The 12,892-nt window shown below is 40.4% G+C and overlaps 1 protein-coding gene and 1 pseudogene across 1 annotated transcript in view; both read right to left on the reverse strand.

Annotated features, from left to right (window-relative positions):
- The window catches only part of LOC123800257 (uncharacterized), a 265,278-nt gene that overhangs the window by 165,273 nt on the left and 87,113 nt on the right, over window positions 1-12,892 (reverse strand). The window lies entirely within an intron of this gene.
- On the reverse strand, window positions 523-741 carry LOC123800213 (protein kish-A pseudogene; annotated as a pseudogene).

A 12,892-nucleotide genomic window follows, 5' to 3' on the forward strand; every position in this document is an offset into this window, starting at 1 on the left:
GAAGCAGGATTCCCACTGAGCAGGGAGCCCCATGCGGGGCTCAACCCCAGGACCCCGAGATTATGACCTGAGCCAAAGGCAGATGCTTAACAGACTGAGCCACCCAGGTGCCCCTAACTCTTAATTAAATGGTTACATCCTATTTGTATAGAACACTGGTCCAGGGGCGCCTGGGTGGTGCAGTCGTTAGGCGTCTGCCTTTGGCTCAGGGCGTGATCCCCGTGTTCTGGGATCGAGCCCCACATCAGGCTCCTCCGCTATGAGCCTGCTTCTTCCTCTCCCACTCCCCCTGCTTGTGTTCCCTCTCTCGCTGGCTGTCTCTATCTCTGTCAAATAAATAAATAAAACCTTTAAAAAAAAAGAACATTGGTCCAATAGCAAAAATAGAGAATAGCAGCTGGAAATTTACTCATTCAATGTTCAGAAATAAAAGAGTTAATCATTCATCCCATTATTTTCTCCACATGAGTCCTTTCTTCATATTGAAATCTGATGGTGACTAAATTCTGATATTTTTCCAAGCTACTGTATGAAGAGGATACTGAAGGCCATCACTCTACAGCACATTGCAACATAAGGACACTTCTGTTCCCCTGTTTTGGCGCACTTCCAAAATATATCAAATGCTCCAGTTTTATTTCTGTCTAGGAGGCTGGGTGCCAAGGATCAGATATAAGTACAGGTACATAGAAGCAGCAAGATTATAGTCAACAGACTCTGAAAATTGAAAATGGCCGACATAGTGAGGCCGGCAAAGCCCCAGCCACATCCCCCTCAGAATATTTTGTTGAGAATTTTTATACAATTCCAATCATGTAATATATCTGAGATTATTCGAGCTGACTTCATAAAGTAATATATAACATCTGAAGCAACTAGACCTATCAGAACACTTTAAGAACATTTTACCCAACAGTAACAAATATACAATCTTCACAAGTGCCCATGGAACATTCTTCAGAATTCATTATACATTAAGCTATAAAATGAACCTCAGAAAATCTACAGGATTGAAAACAAACAGACAGTTCTCCGACCACAATGGAAAGAAATGGAAATTGATGACACAAGGAAATTGGAAGAAATCGTAAATATAGAAATTAAATAACACACTCTTAAATAACCAATAGGTCAAAAAAAAAAATCACCACAGGGGAAATTAGAAAATACTTTAAGATGAGTGAAAATAAAAACACAGCATACCAAAATTTATGGGGTGGAGTTAAAGCAGTGCTCAGATGGAAATTTATAGTAGTAAATGCCTGTATTTAAAATTTTTTTAGGGGCGCCTAGGTGGCTCAGTTGGTTAAGCGTCTGCCTTCCACTGAGGTCATGATCCCGGGATCCCGGGATGGAGCCCTGCCTCGAGTTCCCTACTCAGCGGGGAGTCTGCTTCTCTCTCTCCCTGCCTCCCAACCCCCTCTTATGCTCTCTCTCGCTATCTCTCTCTCTCTCTCTCTAAAATAAAATCTTTTAAAAATAAATAAATAAATAATTTTTAGATTTCAGATTAATAGCCTAATCATCCATTGTAAGAAATTTAAAATGAAGGGCAAACTAAACCTAAAGAAAGAAGAAAGAGAAAATAATATTAGAGCAGAAATTAATTTAAGAGAATAGAAAGACAATAGAGAAAAATCAATGAAACCAAAAGCTGCTTCTTTGAAAATACCAACAAGCTGACAAACATCCAGCTAGACTAACAAAGAGAAAAAAAGGGGTGAGAAGCTAATTTTTTTTTTTACTAAAATCAGGAATGAAATGGGTAATATAAATAGTGACCTTATAAAAATGAAGTGACTATAAAGAAATACAATGAACAATTTTTGCAAACAAATGATGTAAACTAAATGAAATAGACAAATTCCTGGAAACACTTGACTGAAACTAACTTAAGGAAATGCAGACAATCTGAGTCCACCCGTAACAAGTAAAGAGATTGAATTAGTAACCAAAAACCACCCTCAAAGTAAAGCCTAGGAGCAAATGGCTTCAAAGGTGAATTCTACCCTATGTTGAAAAAGAATTAGCATCAGGGACGCCTGGGTGGCTCAGTCGTGAAGCACCAACCTTCAGCTCAGGTCATGATCCCAGGGTTCTGGGATTGAGCCCCGCATCCGGCTCCCTGCACAGTGGGAAGCCTGCTTCTCCCTCTCCCACTCCCCCTGCTTGTGTTCCCTCTCTCACTTTGTCTCTCTCTGTCAAATAAATAAAAATCTTAAAAAAAAAAAAAAAAGAATTAGCGTCAATCTTTCACAAACTCTTCCACAAGTTTGCGGAGGAAAAAACCCTCTCCAACTCATTTTATGAGACCAGTCCTGCTCTGATACCAAAACCGTGGTCATCACACAAAAACAAACAAAAACAAAACTAAAGATCTTATGAATATAGATGCAAAAATCCAACAAAATACTAACAAACTGAATCCAACAACATATAAAAGGGATTATACACCATGACTATGTGGGAGTCATTCCAAGATGCAAGGTTAGTTTAGGGGCGCCTGGGTGGCACAGCGGTTAAGCGTCTGCCTTCGGCTCAGGGCGTGATCCCGGCGATCCGGGATCGAGCCCCACATCAGGCTCCTCCACTATGAGCCTGCTTCTTCCTCTCCCACTCCCTCTGCTTGTGTTCCCTCTCTCGCTGGCTGTCTATCTGTCGAATAAATAAATAAAATCTTTAAAAAAAAATGCAAGGTTGGTTTAATATCTGATAATCAACCAATGTAATACACTATGTTAATACAGTAAAAAAACAAAAACCCCATGATTATGTCAATACATGCAGAATAAACATTTGACAATGAGGGTGATGGATATATTTAGAACGCAGATTGTGGTGATGGTTCCATGGGTGAATACTTATCTCCAAATTCATCAGATTGTATACATTAAATATGTATGGCTTTTTGTATGTAGCCATACCTCAATAAAGTGGATTTTTTAAAAAAACATTGATGAAAGCTGATTGCTGTTTCATGATTTTAAAAAAATGAAAGATAGGGCACCTGAGTGGTTCAGTTGTTAGGCATCTGCCTTCAGCTTGGGTCATGATCCCAGAGTCCTGGGACTGAGTCCCACGTCGGGCTCCCTGCTAAGTGGGGAGTCGGCTTCTCCCTCTGCCCGCCCCCCCCCCCCGCTCCTGCTCTCTCTCTCTCTCTCTCTCTCATGCTCTCTCTCTGAGATAAATAAATAAAATCTTAAAAAAAAAAAAGATTAAAGGGAACCTCTTCAACCTGAGTAAGAGCATGTTTAAAAAACCTACACAAACATCAACCACACTTAATAGTGAAAGACTGAATGCTTTCCCCTATAATTAAGAAGAAGACAGATGTCCACTCTGACGACTTCTATTTAGTGTTGTTCTAAAGGCAAATACGTCTGGGCAAAATAAATAAACAGCATCAAAATTGTAAAGGACGAATTAGAACTATATTTAGAGATAGCATGATCTCATATATAGGAAATCCTAAGGAACGCGGAAAAAAAAAACTATTAGAACTAATTAACACATACAGCAAGATTCAGAATATAAGATCAATATACAAAAACAGGTTGTATTTCCATACACTAGTAATGAACAATCAGAAAATGACATTAAGAAAACAATTCTAGTCACAATAGCCTCAAAAAAAAATCCTTCAGAATAAATTCAACAAAAAAGCTTAAGATTTATATGCTGAAAACTACCCAAAAAATTCACTGAAAGAAATTTAAGAAGACCAAAATAAATAGATATTCCACGTTCATGGATTGGGAGACTTAATACTGTTAAGATGGCAATACTCCCCAACTTGATCTACAGATTCAAGGGAATTCCTATCAAAATGTACAGAGTTTCTCTGCAGAAATTTACAAGCTGATCCTAAAATTCATATGGAGGTACAAGGAACCCAAAATAGCCAAACAATCTTGAAAAAGAAAAATAAAGTTGGGGAACTCACATTCCCAAACTTACCACTAAGCTATAGTAATCAAGACAGTGCAGTACTGGCATAAAGATAGATACATAGATTGATGGAATCTAACTGAGAGTCCAGAAATAAGCCCACGTGTCTATGGCAAACTGACTTTTCACAAGGGTGTCAAGATAACTGGATGGGGAAAGAATAGTCTTTTCAATAAATGGTGCCAGGACAACAAGATATACACACACACACACACACACACACACACACACACACACACACACAAAAGAAGAAGTTTGACCCCTACTTCACACAGTATACAAAAATTAATTCAAAATGAATCATAGACCTAAATTAAAGAGCTAAAACTATCAAAATTCTTTAAAGAAATATAGGATAAATTTTCATGACCTAGGATTAGAGAAATCGATTCTTAGGTATAGCACAGAAAGCACAACCCAAAAAAACAAAACAACAACAAAAAAAACCACAAAAAAACAAAAAACAAAAACAACGATCTATTGGACTGCATCAAAATTAAAACTTTTGTGCTACAAAGGATACCATCAAGAGAGTGAAGGTAACCCACAGAATGGGAGAAAAGATTTTCAAATCACATATTTGCTAAGAGATTTCTATCTAGAATATAAAGTCCCACAGTAATACAAGTAATTCCATTTTTTAATAAGTAAGGGATTTTAAAAGATATTTATTCAAAGAAGAAATGGAAATGACCAAACAAGCATTAAAAATTACTCAACATTGATAAAAAACAACAACAACTCAGCAATGTACATTGTTGGGAAAAAGTAAAGCAAAACCACCTCTTACACACTAGGGAAGCTAAAATTAAAAAAAAAAAAACAGAAAACAACAAAGGCTGGCAAAGGTGTGGAGAAATTAGAATCCTCAGGCACTCCTTGAGGTATTATAACATAGTACAACTGTTTTGAAAAACAGTTAGGCAGTTTCCAAAAACGTTAAACATGGATTTACGCATAGGGCTCTGCAGTTCTGCCCTAGGTATACAGAAGAGGTAAAAACATTTGAAAACAGGGGCACCTGACTGGCTCACCCAGAGGAGCGTGCAACTCTGGATCTCAGTGTCATGAGTTCGAGACTTTGGGTGTAGAGATTACTTCAACAAACAAACAGACTTAAAAAAAAAATTGAAAACACATGCCCACATAAAACCTCAGATGTTCCTAACAACGAAAAGCGGAAATCATTCAAATGCCAGTCAACTCATGAATAGAAAAACAAAAGTGGTATGTCCGTAAGGGAATATTATTTATCTATAAAGTGAGCTAAATACTGACCCACCCTGCGGCAACGCAAATAAACCTTGAAAATATTATGCTAATTGAAAGAAACCAGACACGAAAGGTCATATATTTTTGTATGCTCATTTATATGTATTTCTGTAACAGGCAAACCCACGGGGGCCGAGGGAGATGAGTAGTTGCCATCGTGTGGACAGGGGGGAGAACACAGCCTGACTGCTAATGGGTACGACGTTTTCTTTGGGGAGTAAGGGACGAGGGCCTCTGTAACCGGAGCGTAGTGACGGTGGCACAAATCCAAATATAATAAAAACAGCTGAATTCCAGACTTTTAAAGGGCAACTTTGATGGGATGTGAATTATTTAGTTGAAAACCTTTAACATAAAGTAATTTTTAAGCCCACTCAATACTGGAACCATCATAGATCACAAGAAATGACATGCGGAGGGATTCGGTATCTTATCTATCCCGGGAGCGTGTATTCGTCTTCCTCAATTAAAAAATACTGAAGTCATTCAGTATGACTTATCTTTATTACTTTGTTAGATTTTGCTTTCAGATGGAAAAAGTAATATATACTTTTATTGCCTTTTATTACATACAAAAAGAAAAAAAATCCTAGTGGTAGCGAATAAAAATGCAACAATATTCCTCTTAGCCATAATCCTCACTCCAACCACCACCTCTCCCTGAAGACAAGAGATGTTAATAGTTTAAGGTCCACATTCTTATGTTCCTAGCAATGCACACAAATGAAAATATTCACAGTAAAAGGTTTTTTCCTCTGATTTTTCTTTTTTAAGATTTATTTATTTATTTGAGAGAGAGTGACAGACAGCACAGGCAGGGGAGCAGTAGAGGGAGAGCGAGAAGCAGGCTCCCCAACTGAGCAGACAGCCCAACATGGAGCTCGATCCCAGGACCCTGAAATCATGACCTGAGCCCAAGGCAGATGCTTAACTGACCGACCCACCCAGGCGCCCCTTCCTCTGATTTTTCTATATACATTTCTCTCCATCTGACTTCGTGGTGGCCTTTCCTATTGGTCAGGGCATATAAATGTAACTCCTCCTTTTTAATAGCCATACAACATTCCAGAAATATGGACATACCACAGTTTATCCAACCACTCTCTAGTGATAACATTCAGGTTACCTCTCTCTCTTTTTTTTTTTTTTCACTCAATGTATATCTTTATACATATATTTACAAACCAATTCTTTTATTTCTGTTTGGTAAAATTGTTCAATCCAGGTTTTAAAGACGCAGACAACACGACTTTGCTTAGCAAGAAAAAAAGGTCAAAATGTTGCACTACACATCCTTGTCAGTGGAAACAGGGAAAAGCATTTATTTCTCAGTTCTGAGTCACAACCCCGTGGATAGGTGAGGTGTTGTTTGCAAATACATAAACGAAATACAAATTACAAGAACTCACCAAACAAGGCATCTGCACGAGGGGCAAAGGGTGTGTCACAAGAAACGCATTTCCTGGCGCAGGAAAATCAGCCGCGGAGGAAGGAAGCGGCTCAGGGAAGCTTTCCGGGCCAAGCTTTCTGCTCTGACTGCGAAATTCCCCTGACGACAAAGAGTCCAACAGGGCTCCTGGCTTCAGGTTAGGTTTGGGGTTAGACTGAGGTTAGAACCATGCGTCATTTCACACCATGGTTCCCCTCATGTAGTGCTCTCCTTTGCTCCTTTTCTTGGTTGACTAGAACAGGTTTTTCAAGAAGGGAATGTGGGCGTCCTAATCCCTGCACCCTTACATACCCCAAAATAACTAACTTACTTACTTTCTTTCTTTCTTTCTTTCTTTCTTTCTTTCTTTCTTTCTTTCTTTCTTTCTTCTGTTTATTTCTCTTAGAGAGAGACAGAAAGCACGAGGGGGCGGCGAGGGAGAGGGAGCGAGAATCCCAAGCAGACCCTTCCACTGACTGCGCTGAGCCTGACCCAGGGCTCTTGATCCCAGGACCCCAGAGATCATGACCTGACCGAGATCATGACCTGAGCCAAAACCAAGAGTGGAGTGCCGGACCACTGCGCCACCCAGGCGCCCCTATAAATAGCTTTCTATTGCCCTCCTACACAAAGGACAACTTGACTTATTTTACATGCTTGGGTCACAGCCTTTTCTTCTCCCAAATCCTGTGCACACTGCAGTTTTAGAAGTCTTCAAGCTTCCAGTGATTCTGAAGACAATTGATTTTGGTTTCTTTGCTAGTGTCATGAGAGGATATAAGAAATCCTCTTGTGTGCATGTATACAGAATAAACTTGTGTGTGCACGTATACAGAATATCAATACAGTAAACGAAAGACGCACTCTTTGTCATTACAATGACCCGCGGCTCAACTGTCTCATCTGACATATTCTCAGCTTACCCAAGTGACAAGACAAAAGGAAGGAACCCCGCATGAACTATGCGTAATTACATCAGTAACTGAGACTTGAAGGCACCAAACAGTAAGGCCACGGCATATCAGCCCGAGCTGATAATTTACAGATTTGATTTTATTCTGCTCTGGCTTTACGTTATTCAATGCCATCGCAAGGAGTCACCTTACCCTACCCCTACACCCTGTCCAGAAGGCCTCAGCCCCTTTCCTTTTTTGGCATCAGCTATTCGGTGTGTCACAGCGCCACCCACTGGTGCACTAGGGGAGTATAATCGCTTTGCTCTTCCATTCGGGGGATTGTTGGGAGCTGCGATATGAAAGGGAATATAACGACCTTCTTCCTCATTCTGGCAGGTTCCCTAGCCGCCGCCCGCCCCCCATCTTCTCTTCCCTTAGGGTCTCTTGCCAAGTACAGCAAAAGCGAAATTTATGGAAGGGATATAGGGGAACTCAGAATCTAAAGGGAGGTTCACCCAGAGGCTGGAAAAAATAGAAACAGAGCCAGTCCTGAAATTCCGTTGGCAGGAACTGACGGTGGACATCAAGGCCCTGGAACTGGGGTGAACGAGCAGAAGAAACGGACTTCCGTCTTTGTGCTACTCTGTTAAAGTTCCAGCTCCAGAGACACCACTCTAGTCGTCTCAGGTCACATCCCCATTTCTTGGGCAAGAAAGGATAAAGATTTGTTGTTTGTTTGTTTGTTTGTTTGTTTGTTTGTTTGTTTGTTTGTTTTTAAAGATTTTATTTATTTGTCAGAGAGAAAAAGCACACAGGAGCAGGGGGAGCAGCAGGCAGAGGGAGAAGCAGGCCCCCCCGCGGCGCAAGGAGCCGGATGTGGGACTCGATCCCAGCACCCAGAGGTCATGACCTGAGCCGAAGGCAGACGCTTCACCGACTGAGCCACCCAGGCGTCCCAGGATAAAGATTCTTGACCGACATTTTGCCGTACTGACTCTCATGGGGAAGAGACAATTCCTCCAAATAGCACCAGGGACCTGTTAGCCAAAAACTGCTCAACATGTCTCTCCAACGTGTAGTTAAATTGCCTTTTCCAGGTGGACGATAGCAGGATTTTTTAAAACGTGTGCAATGCAAAATTTTCTCTTTGGATAGATCTACACATGGATCTCTTCTGTTTTTATCTGAAATACAGCGAGCCCCTTCAGCCTGTGTACTTCAATCTTCTTCCATCCGTTATGATTACTTTTAACTCCTAGTTATGCTAGCTTCCCTAGGAACACTAAGTACTCATATATTAGACCTCTGCTCGCACTTTCATCTCCTGTCTCCTTTTGCTTGTGCTTTTTTCTGCATCTTAGAAGAGCTCCTCAAATCTGGCCTCACATAACTGATTCTGATTTACATACAACCAATCATGTACCAGTTGTGTTATTACGTTCTCGTTTTACTTGAAAGTCTTCCATAGGGTATTACTATAGATTCTAAACAATACCCTATAATTTTCTTCTCGATCCTTGAGGCTCTTCAGAGATAGAAAACTTCTTGGAAGTTCCAGGAGACTATCCCTTATCCCTTGCTCCACAGTAATTTTTTTTAAGATTTTATTTCTTTCTTTATTTGACAGAGAGACAGCAAGAGAGAGAATACAAGCAGGGGGAGTGGGAGAGGGAGAAGCAGGCTTCCCCCTGAGCAGGGAGCCGGATGCAGGGCTCGATCCCAGGACCCCGGGATCATGACCCAAACCAAAGGCAGACGCTTAACGACCGAGCCACCCAGGCGCCCCACTCTGCAGTAATTTTTAATGGACCCATATTTTGTCTTATTGATGGTTACTCATTCTCAAATGAGGGAATATCTTTCCAGACTCATTGGGAGCTAACAGGCAGCCATTTGCAGGCCAGTGTGCCCAGTTCAAAGCTTATCTCCCGGACAGTCATCTTGAGCGACAACCTGAGTGAGGTATCTGTCCCTACTGCCACCGTCCGGTTGTCTGAGAAGCTTCACTGTGATGTAAAACCGTACTTCTCAGGAGTACCACCTAGTATCTGGGCCCTGTGTTTTAGAAAATCCCATGCTGGCCCTCTTTTGGTTGTACCCCCTCCCCCACCAGTAAGGAAATCTGCAAGACCAAGGGCAGGTGCCCACCTAGAGCCTTTCTAGACCATGTTTATATATTCAGGACCCTGGAATTACCTACCTGAACAGCCCTAGCCTGTGTGGGGAGCCTGCACAGGCCTCATCCACACATCCACCCTTCTGAGGGTAAACCATGCCCCAAGTTTGTGCCCTTCCAGGCCCAGCGAAGGGCCAAGGGCAGCTGTTTGCCGAGGCTCTGGACATCCTGGCTGGGCTAGCCACACGCATGTGCTCAAGGCTGCTTGCAGTGCAGGAGGCAGTGGGGGAAGGGATGTGGGCCAACCTGGGGGCTAATGGACTTGAGGCTAACTTTCTCCAAATCACCTGTATTTCACCATGGGATCCAAGGAGTTTAAAAACTGTATTTGAACCTAGCATTCCAGATTATTCCGAAGGTATATTTGTCAAGGTAAAAAACAGAATTTATTTTATCTTGATTTATAATTTTTTAATAATTTAGACATAGGGTACACAGGCTTGCATTTCTATTCCTTGCTTCAGATCCTGCAAATATTAGGAATGGCCTCATAACTGGCTTCCAAGGCTCTTCCTGCCTCTGCGCCCCCCACACAGAAGCAACTCTATTTAGAAACAGGTTAGTTCCAGAGAATGTAAGTCTATCAGTAATTAAAAAGTAACCAACAAGGACACAAGCTTGCAGACCTTAGACGGATTACCGTTAGTGTGTGAAGTGGCCCTATTACGCTTTAAAACTGGATATACTCTTCTTGCTTTCCCTGCTTTCTATCAGGCGTCTCTTTCTAAAACTGAATTGTACATTATACATCTACATTAAAAATCTGTTTGGGCAGGTTTCAACCTCCTCCCCCCACCTTCCTCACTCCCTTTTACTTTTTCCTCATTTCCTGTTCGTTATTGTCCATTGCATACACATAATGCTTTAAATATTTTGTATGATTTGCTCCTTGTGGATCAAAAACATTTTATTATTCAACAATCATCTCATATTTATATATAGAACCTGTCTTTTCTCACCATTTCAAATTCATAAAATTATATTTCATTTTCATCATAATTGTATGCCTCTTCTCAACAGAAAACTTAACACTCTCTTTGCTTTTGTGCTTTCCGACATGACTGTATTACAATTTTTATAAAACATCTGTAACAATCAGCAGACCTGGCCGATAGGATAATATATTACAGAAGGACTAATACCAGAATGCCGGCTCGCAACTTCCTTCTTCCGTTGCTGACCAGCAAAATGACATGGCTGTTTGTGTCTGGAGAAATGTATCTTGAGTCGAGAATCAGTTAATTCATGGTGCAGCTTGGATTTGATGAAAAAATCTAATTTCTTTATTCTTGTCTATAATTAATCTGGTCTTCCTGTCATGATTTCCCACTACTGGTTAGCAGAAGAAATTTAACTAAATGACCAATTTAAAGTTCAGTTCAATCCAATAATTGATGTTGTCCCATTAGGTAGGGTCAACCTCTTAAATAAAACAAGCAAACACTTGGTCACTCAGACGTCTTCCCTTTCCTTGGTTGCCCTTAGCCGCCATCCAGATAGATAGGGAAAGAATCCTTTTATGCCTTACTTTGTTTACTTGCTTACTTGGAATTTCAAATACCTTTTTAAAAATAATCCAAATTGTTATTAAGCCACAAAAAATTTTTCTTTGCAAATTGGAAAGATGTGTATATGAATGCCCAGCAGGCATTATGGCACAGCTATACAAACATCTACGGGTGATATTAAAAATAACAGAAGACATTTAACCTAAGCACCTCCATCTAGGGAATGAAGAAATTACATCTGTGTGATGTCTCCTCCATCTGTGGATGAGGAAATTACATCCCTGTGATGTAACCATTTTTTGCCCTTAATGTTTCCTGTGTCTTTTTTACCTCTCAGTATGTGATTCTGGCACAGCAAACTCTTCAGCAACTAACACATTTTCTTTGCTTTGCTTTTTAAGGCAAAAGGGTGACACTGATACATCTTTCTTTCAAATGCTGCTTGCAACTGACACAGTGTCTTATAAGAAAAAATACTTGCATCAAAGTTAATGATAGATCTGCTCTTATTCACTTGTGTAAAAATATTCAGCTTCTGACCTAATGCCTTAGTGATTTTTTAAAATATGTGTTTCCTTATTTTATCAAAGAAACACCACACGTGGTTTAAAAAATGAAATTAAATGAAAAGCCATAATATCCTACCTTAAGTCTCTTTTTCAACCATTTCTGGGTTTGATGATTCTGGAAATTATTTCCCTATCTCTAAATAATAGGCCTGTCTCATGGTTCCTTGATTTATTAATTTGATTCACTATCTATTGATTCACTACCATGAAAAATGAATATTTCACCATCTCACATGACCTCTTCCCCATCCCTCTCCTCCCAGTTTTTCATATTTTAGTTTAAATCTTCTACTGACAATCTTTATTCCTTTAAGTAATAAATTTAAACCTCTAGTCCTCATTTCATACACTTTGGATGTTATCTCTTGACACCCTACCAAGTAAAGATATTAGCAGCTCTATCCTTCCCCTCCTCCTCTACCATTCTGCCCCTTATCTTTTGTCAACCATGTATTTTGCTTTTAATGGTCAATTATATCCAAAATTCATATGATTTTTTGATTGTGCAATTATATTTAAGGATAGGAGACTAGGTAGCCACCAAAAATTTGGCCTACTGTTCTATGTGTAGTTCTGTTCCCCTGTTAGGTCTCTCCCACCAATAAGACAGCTGACCGGAAACTCTGTGTGTATCAGTGGAGACTGACAACTAGTTGACTTTACTTTAGGGGAGACAGTTAGAGTACCAGGGCATCTAGTACAATGAGCATCTCCAAATGCCGGTTGGGATTTAGATTGTAAATAACTTCAACTGCAATAGTAATAAAAGCCATGATGACATACAAGGTATCATGTTGTCAGACCAGCAGTACTTAATACCCCACTTCCCGATATCCTATCAAATACGCAGCAAAAACGGGCACCTGAGTGACTCAGTCAGTTAAAGCATCTGCCTTCAGCTCAGGTCACGATCCCAGGGTCCTGGGATCGAGCCCCACATTGGACTCCTTGCTCAGCGGCAGCCTGATTCTCCCTCTCCTCTCTGCTTGTGCTTTCTCTCATTATCTCTGTCACTATCTGTCTCTCTCTCTCAAATAAATAAATAAAATATTTAAAAAATATATGCAGCAGGGGCGCCTGGGTGGCTCAGTCGT

Source organism: Ursus americanus, chromosome 5 (assembly GCF_024610735.1).
Source record: "Ursus americanus isolate L20-20 chromosome 5, mUrsAme1.1.p, whole genome shotgun sequence".
Taxonomy (NCBI): Eukaryota; Metazoa; Chordata; class Mammalia; order Carnivora; family Ursidae; genus Ursus; species Ursus americanus.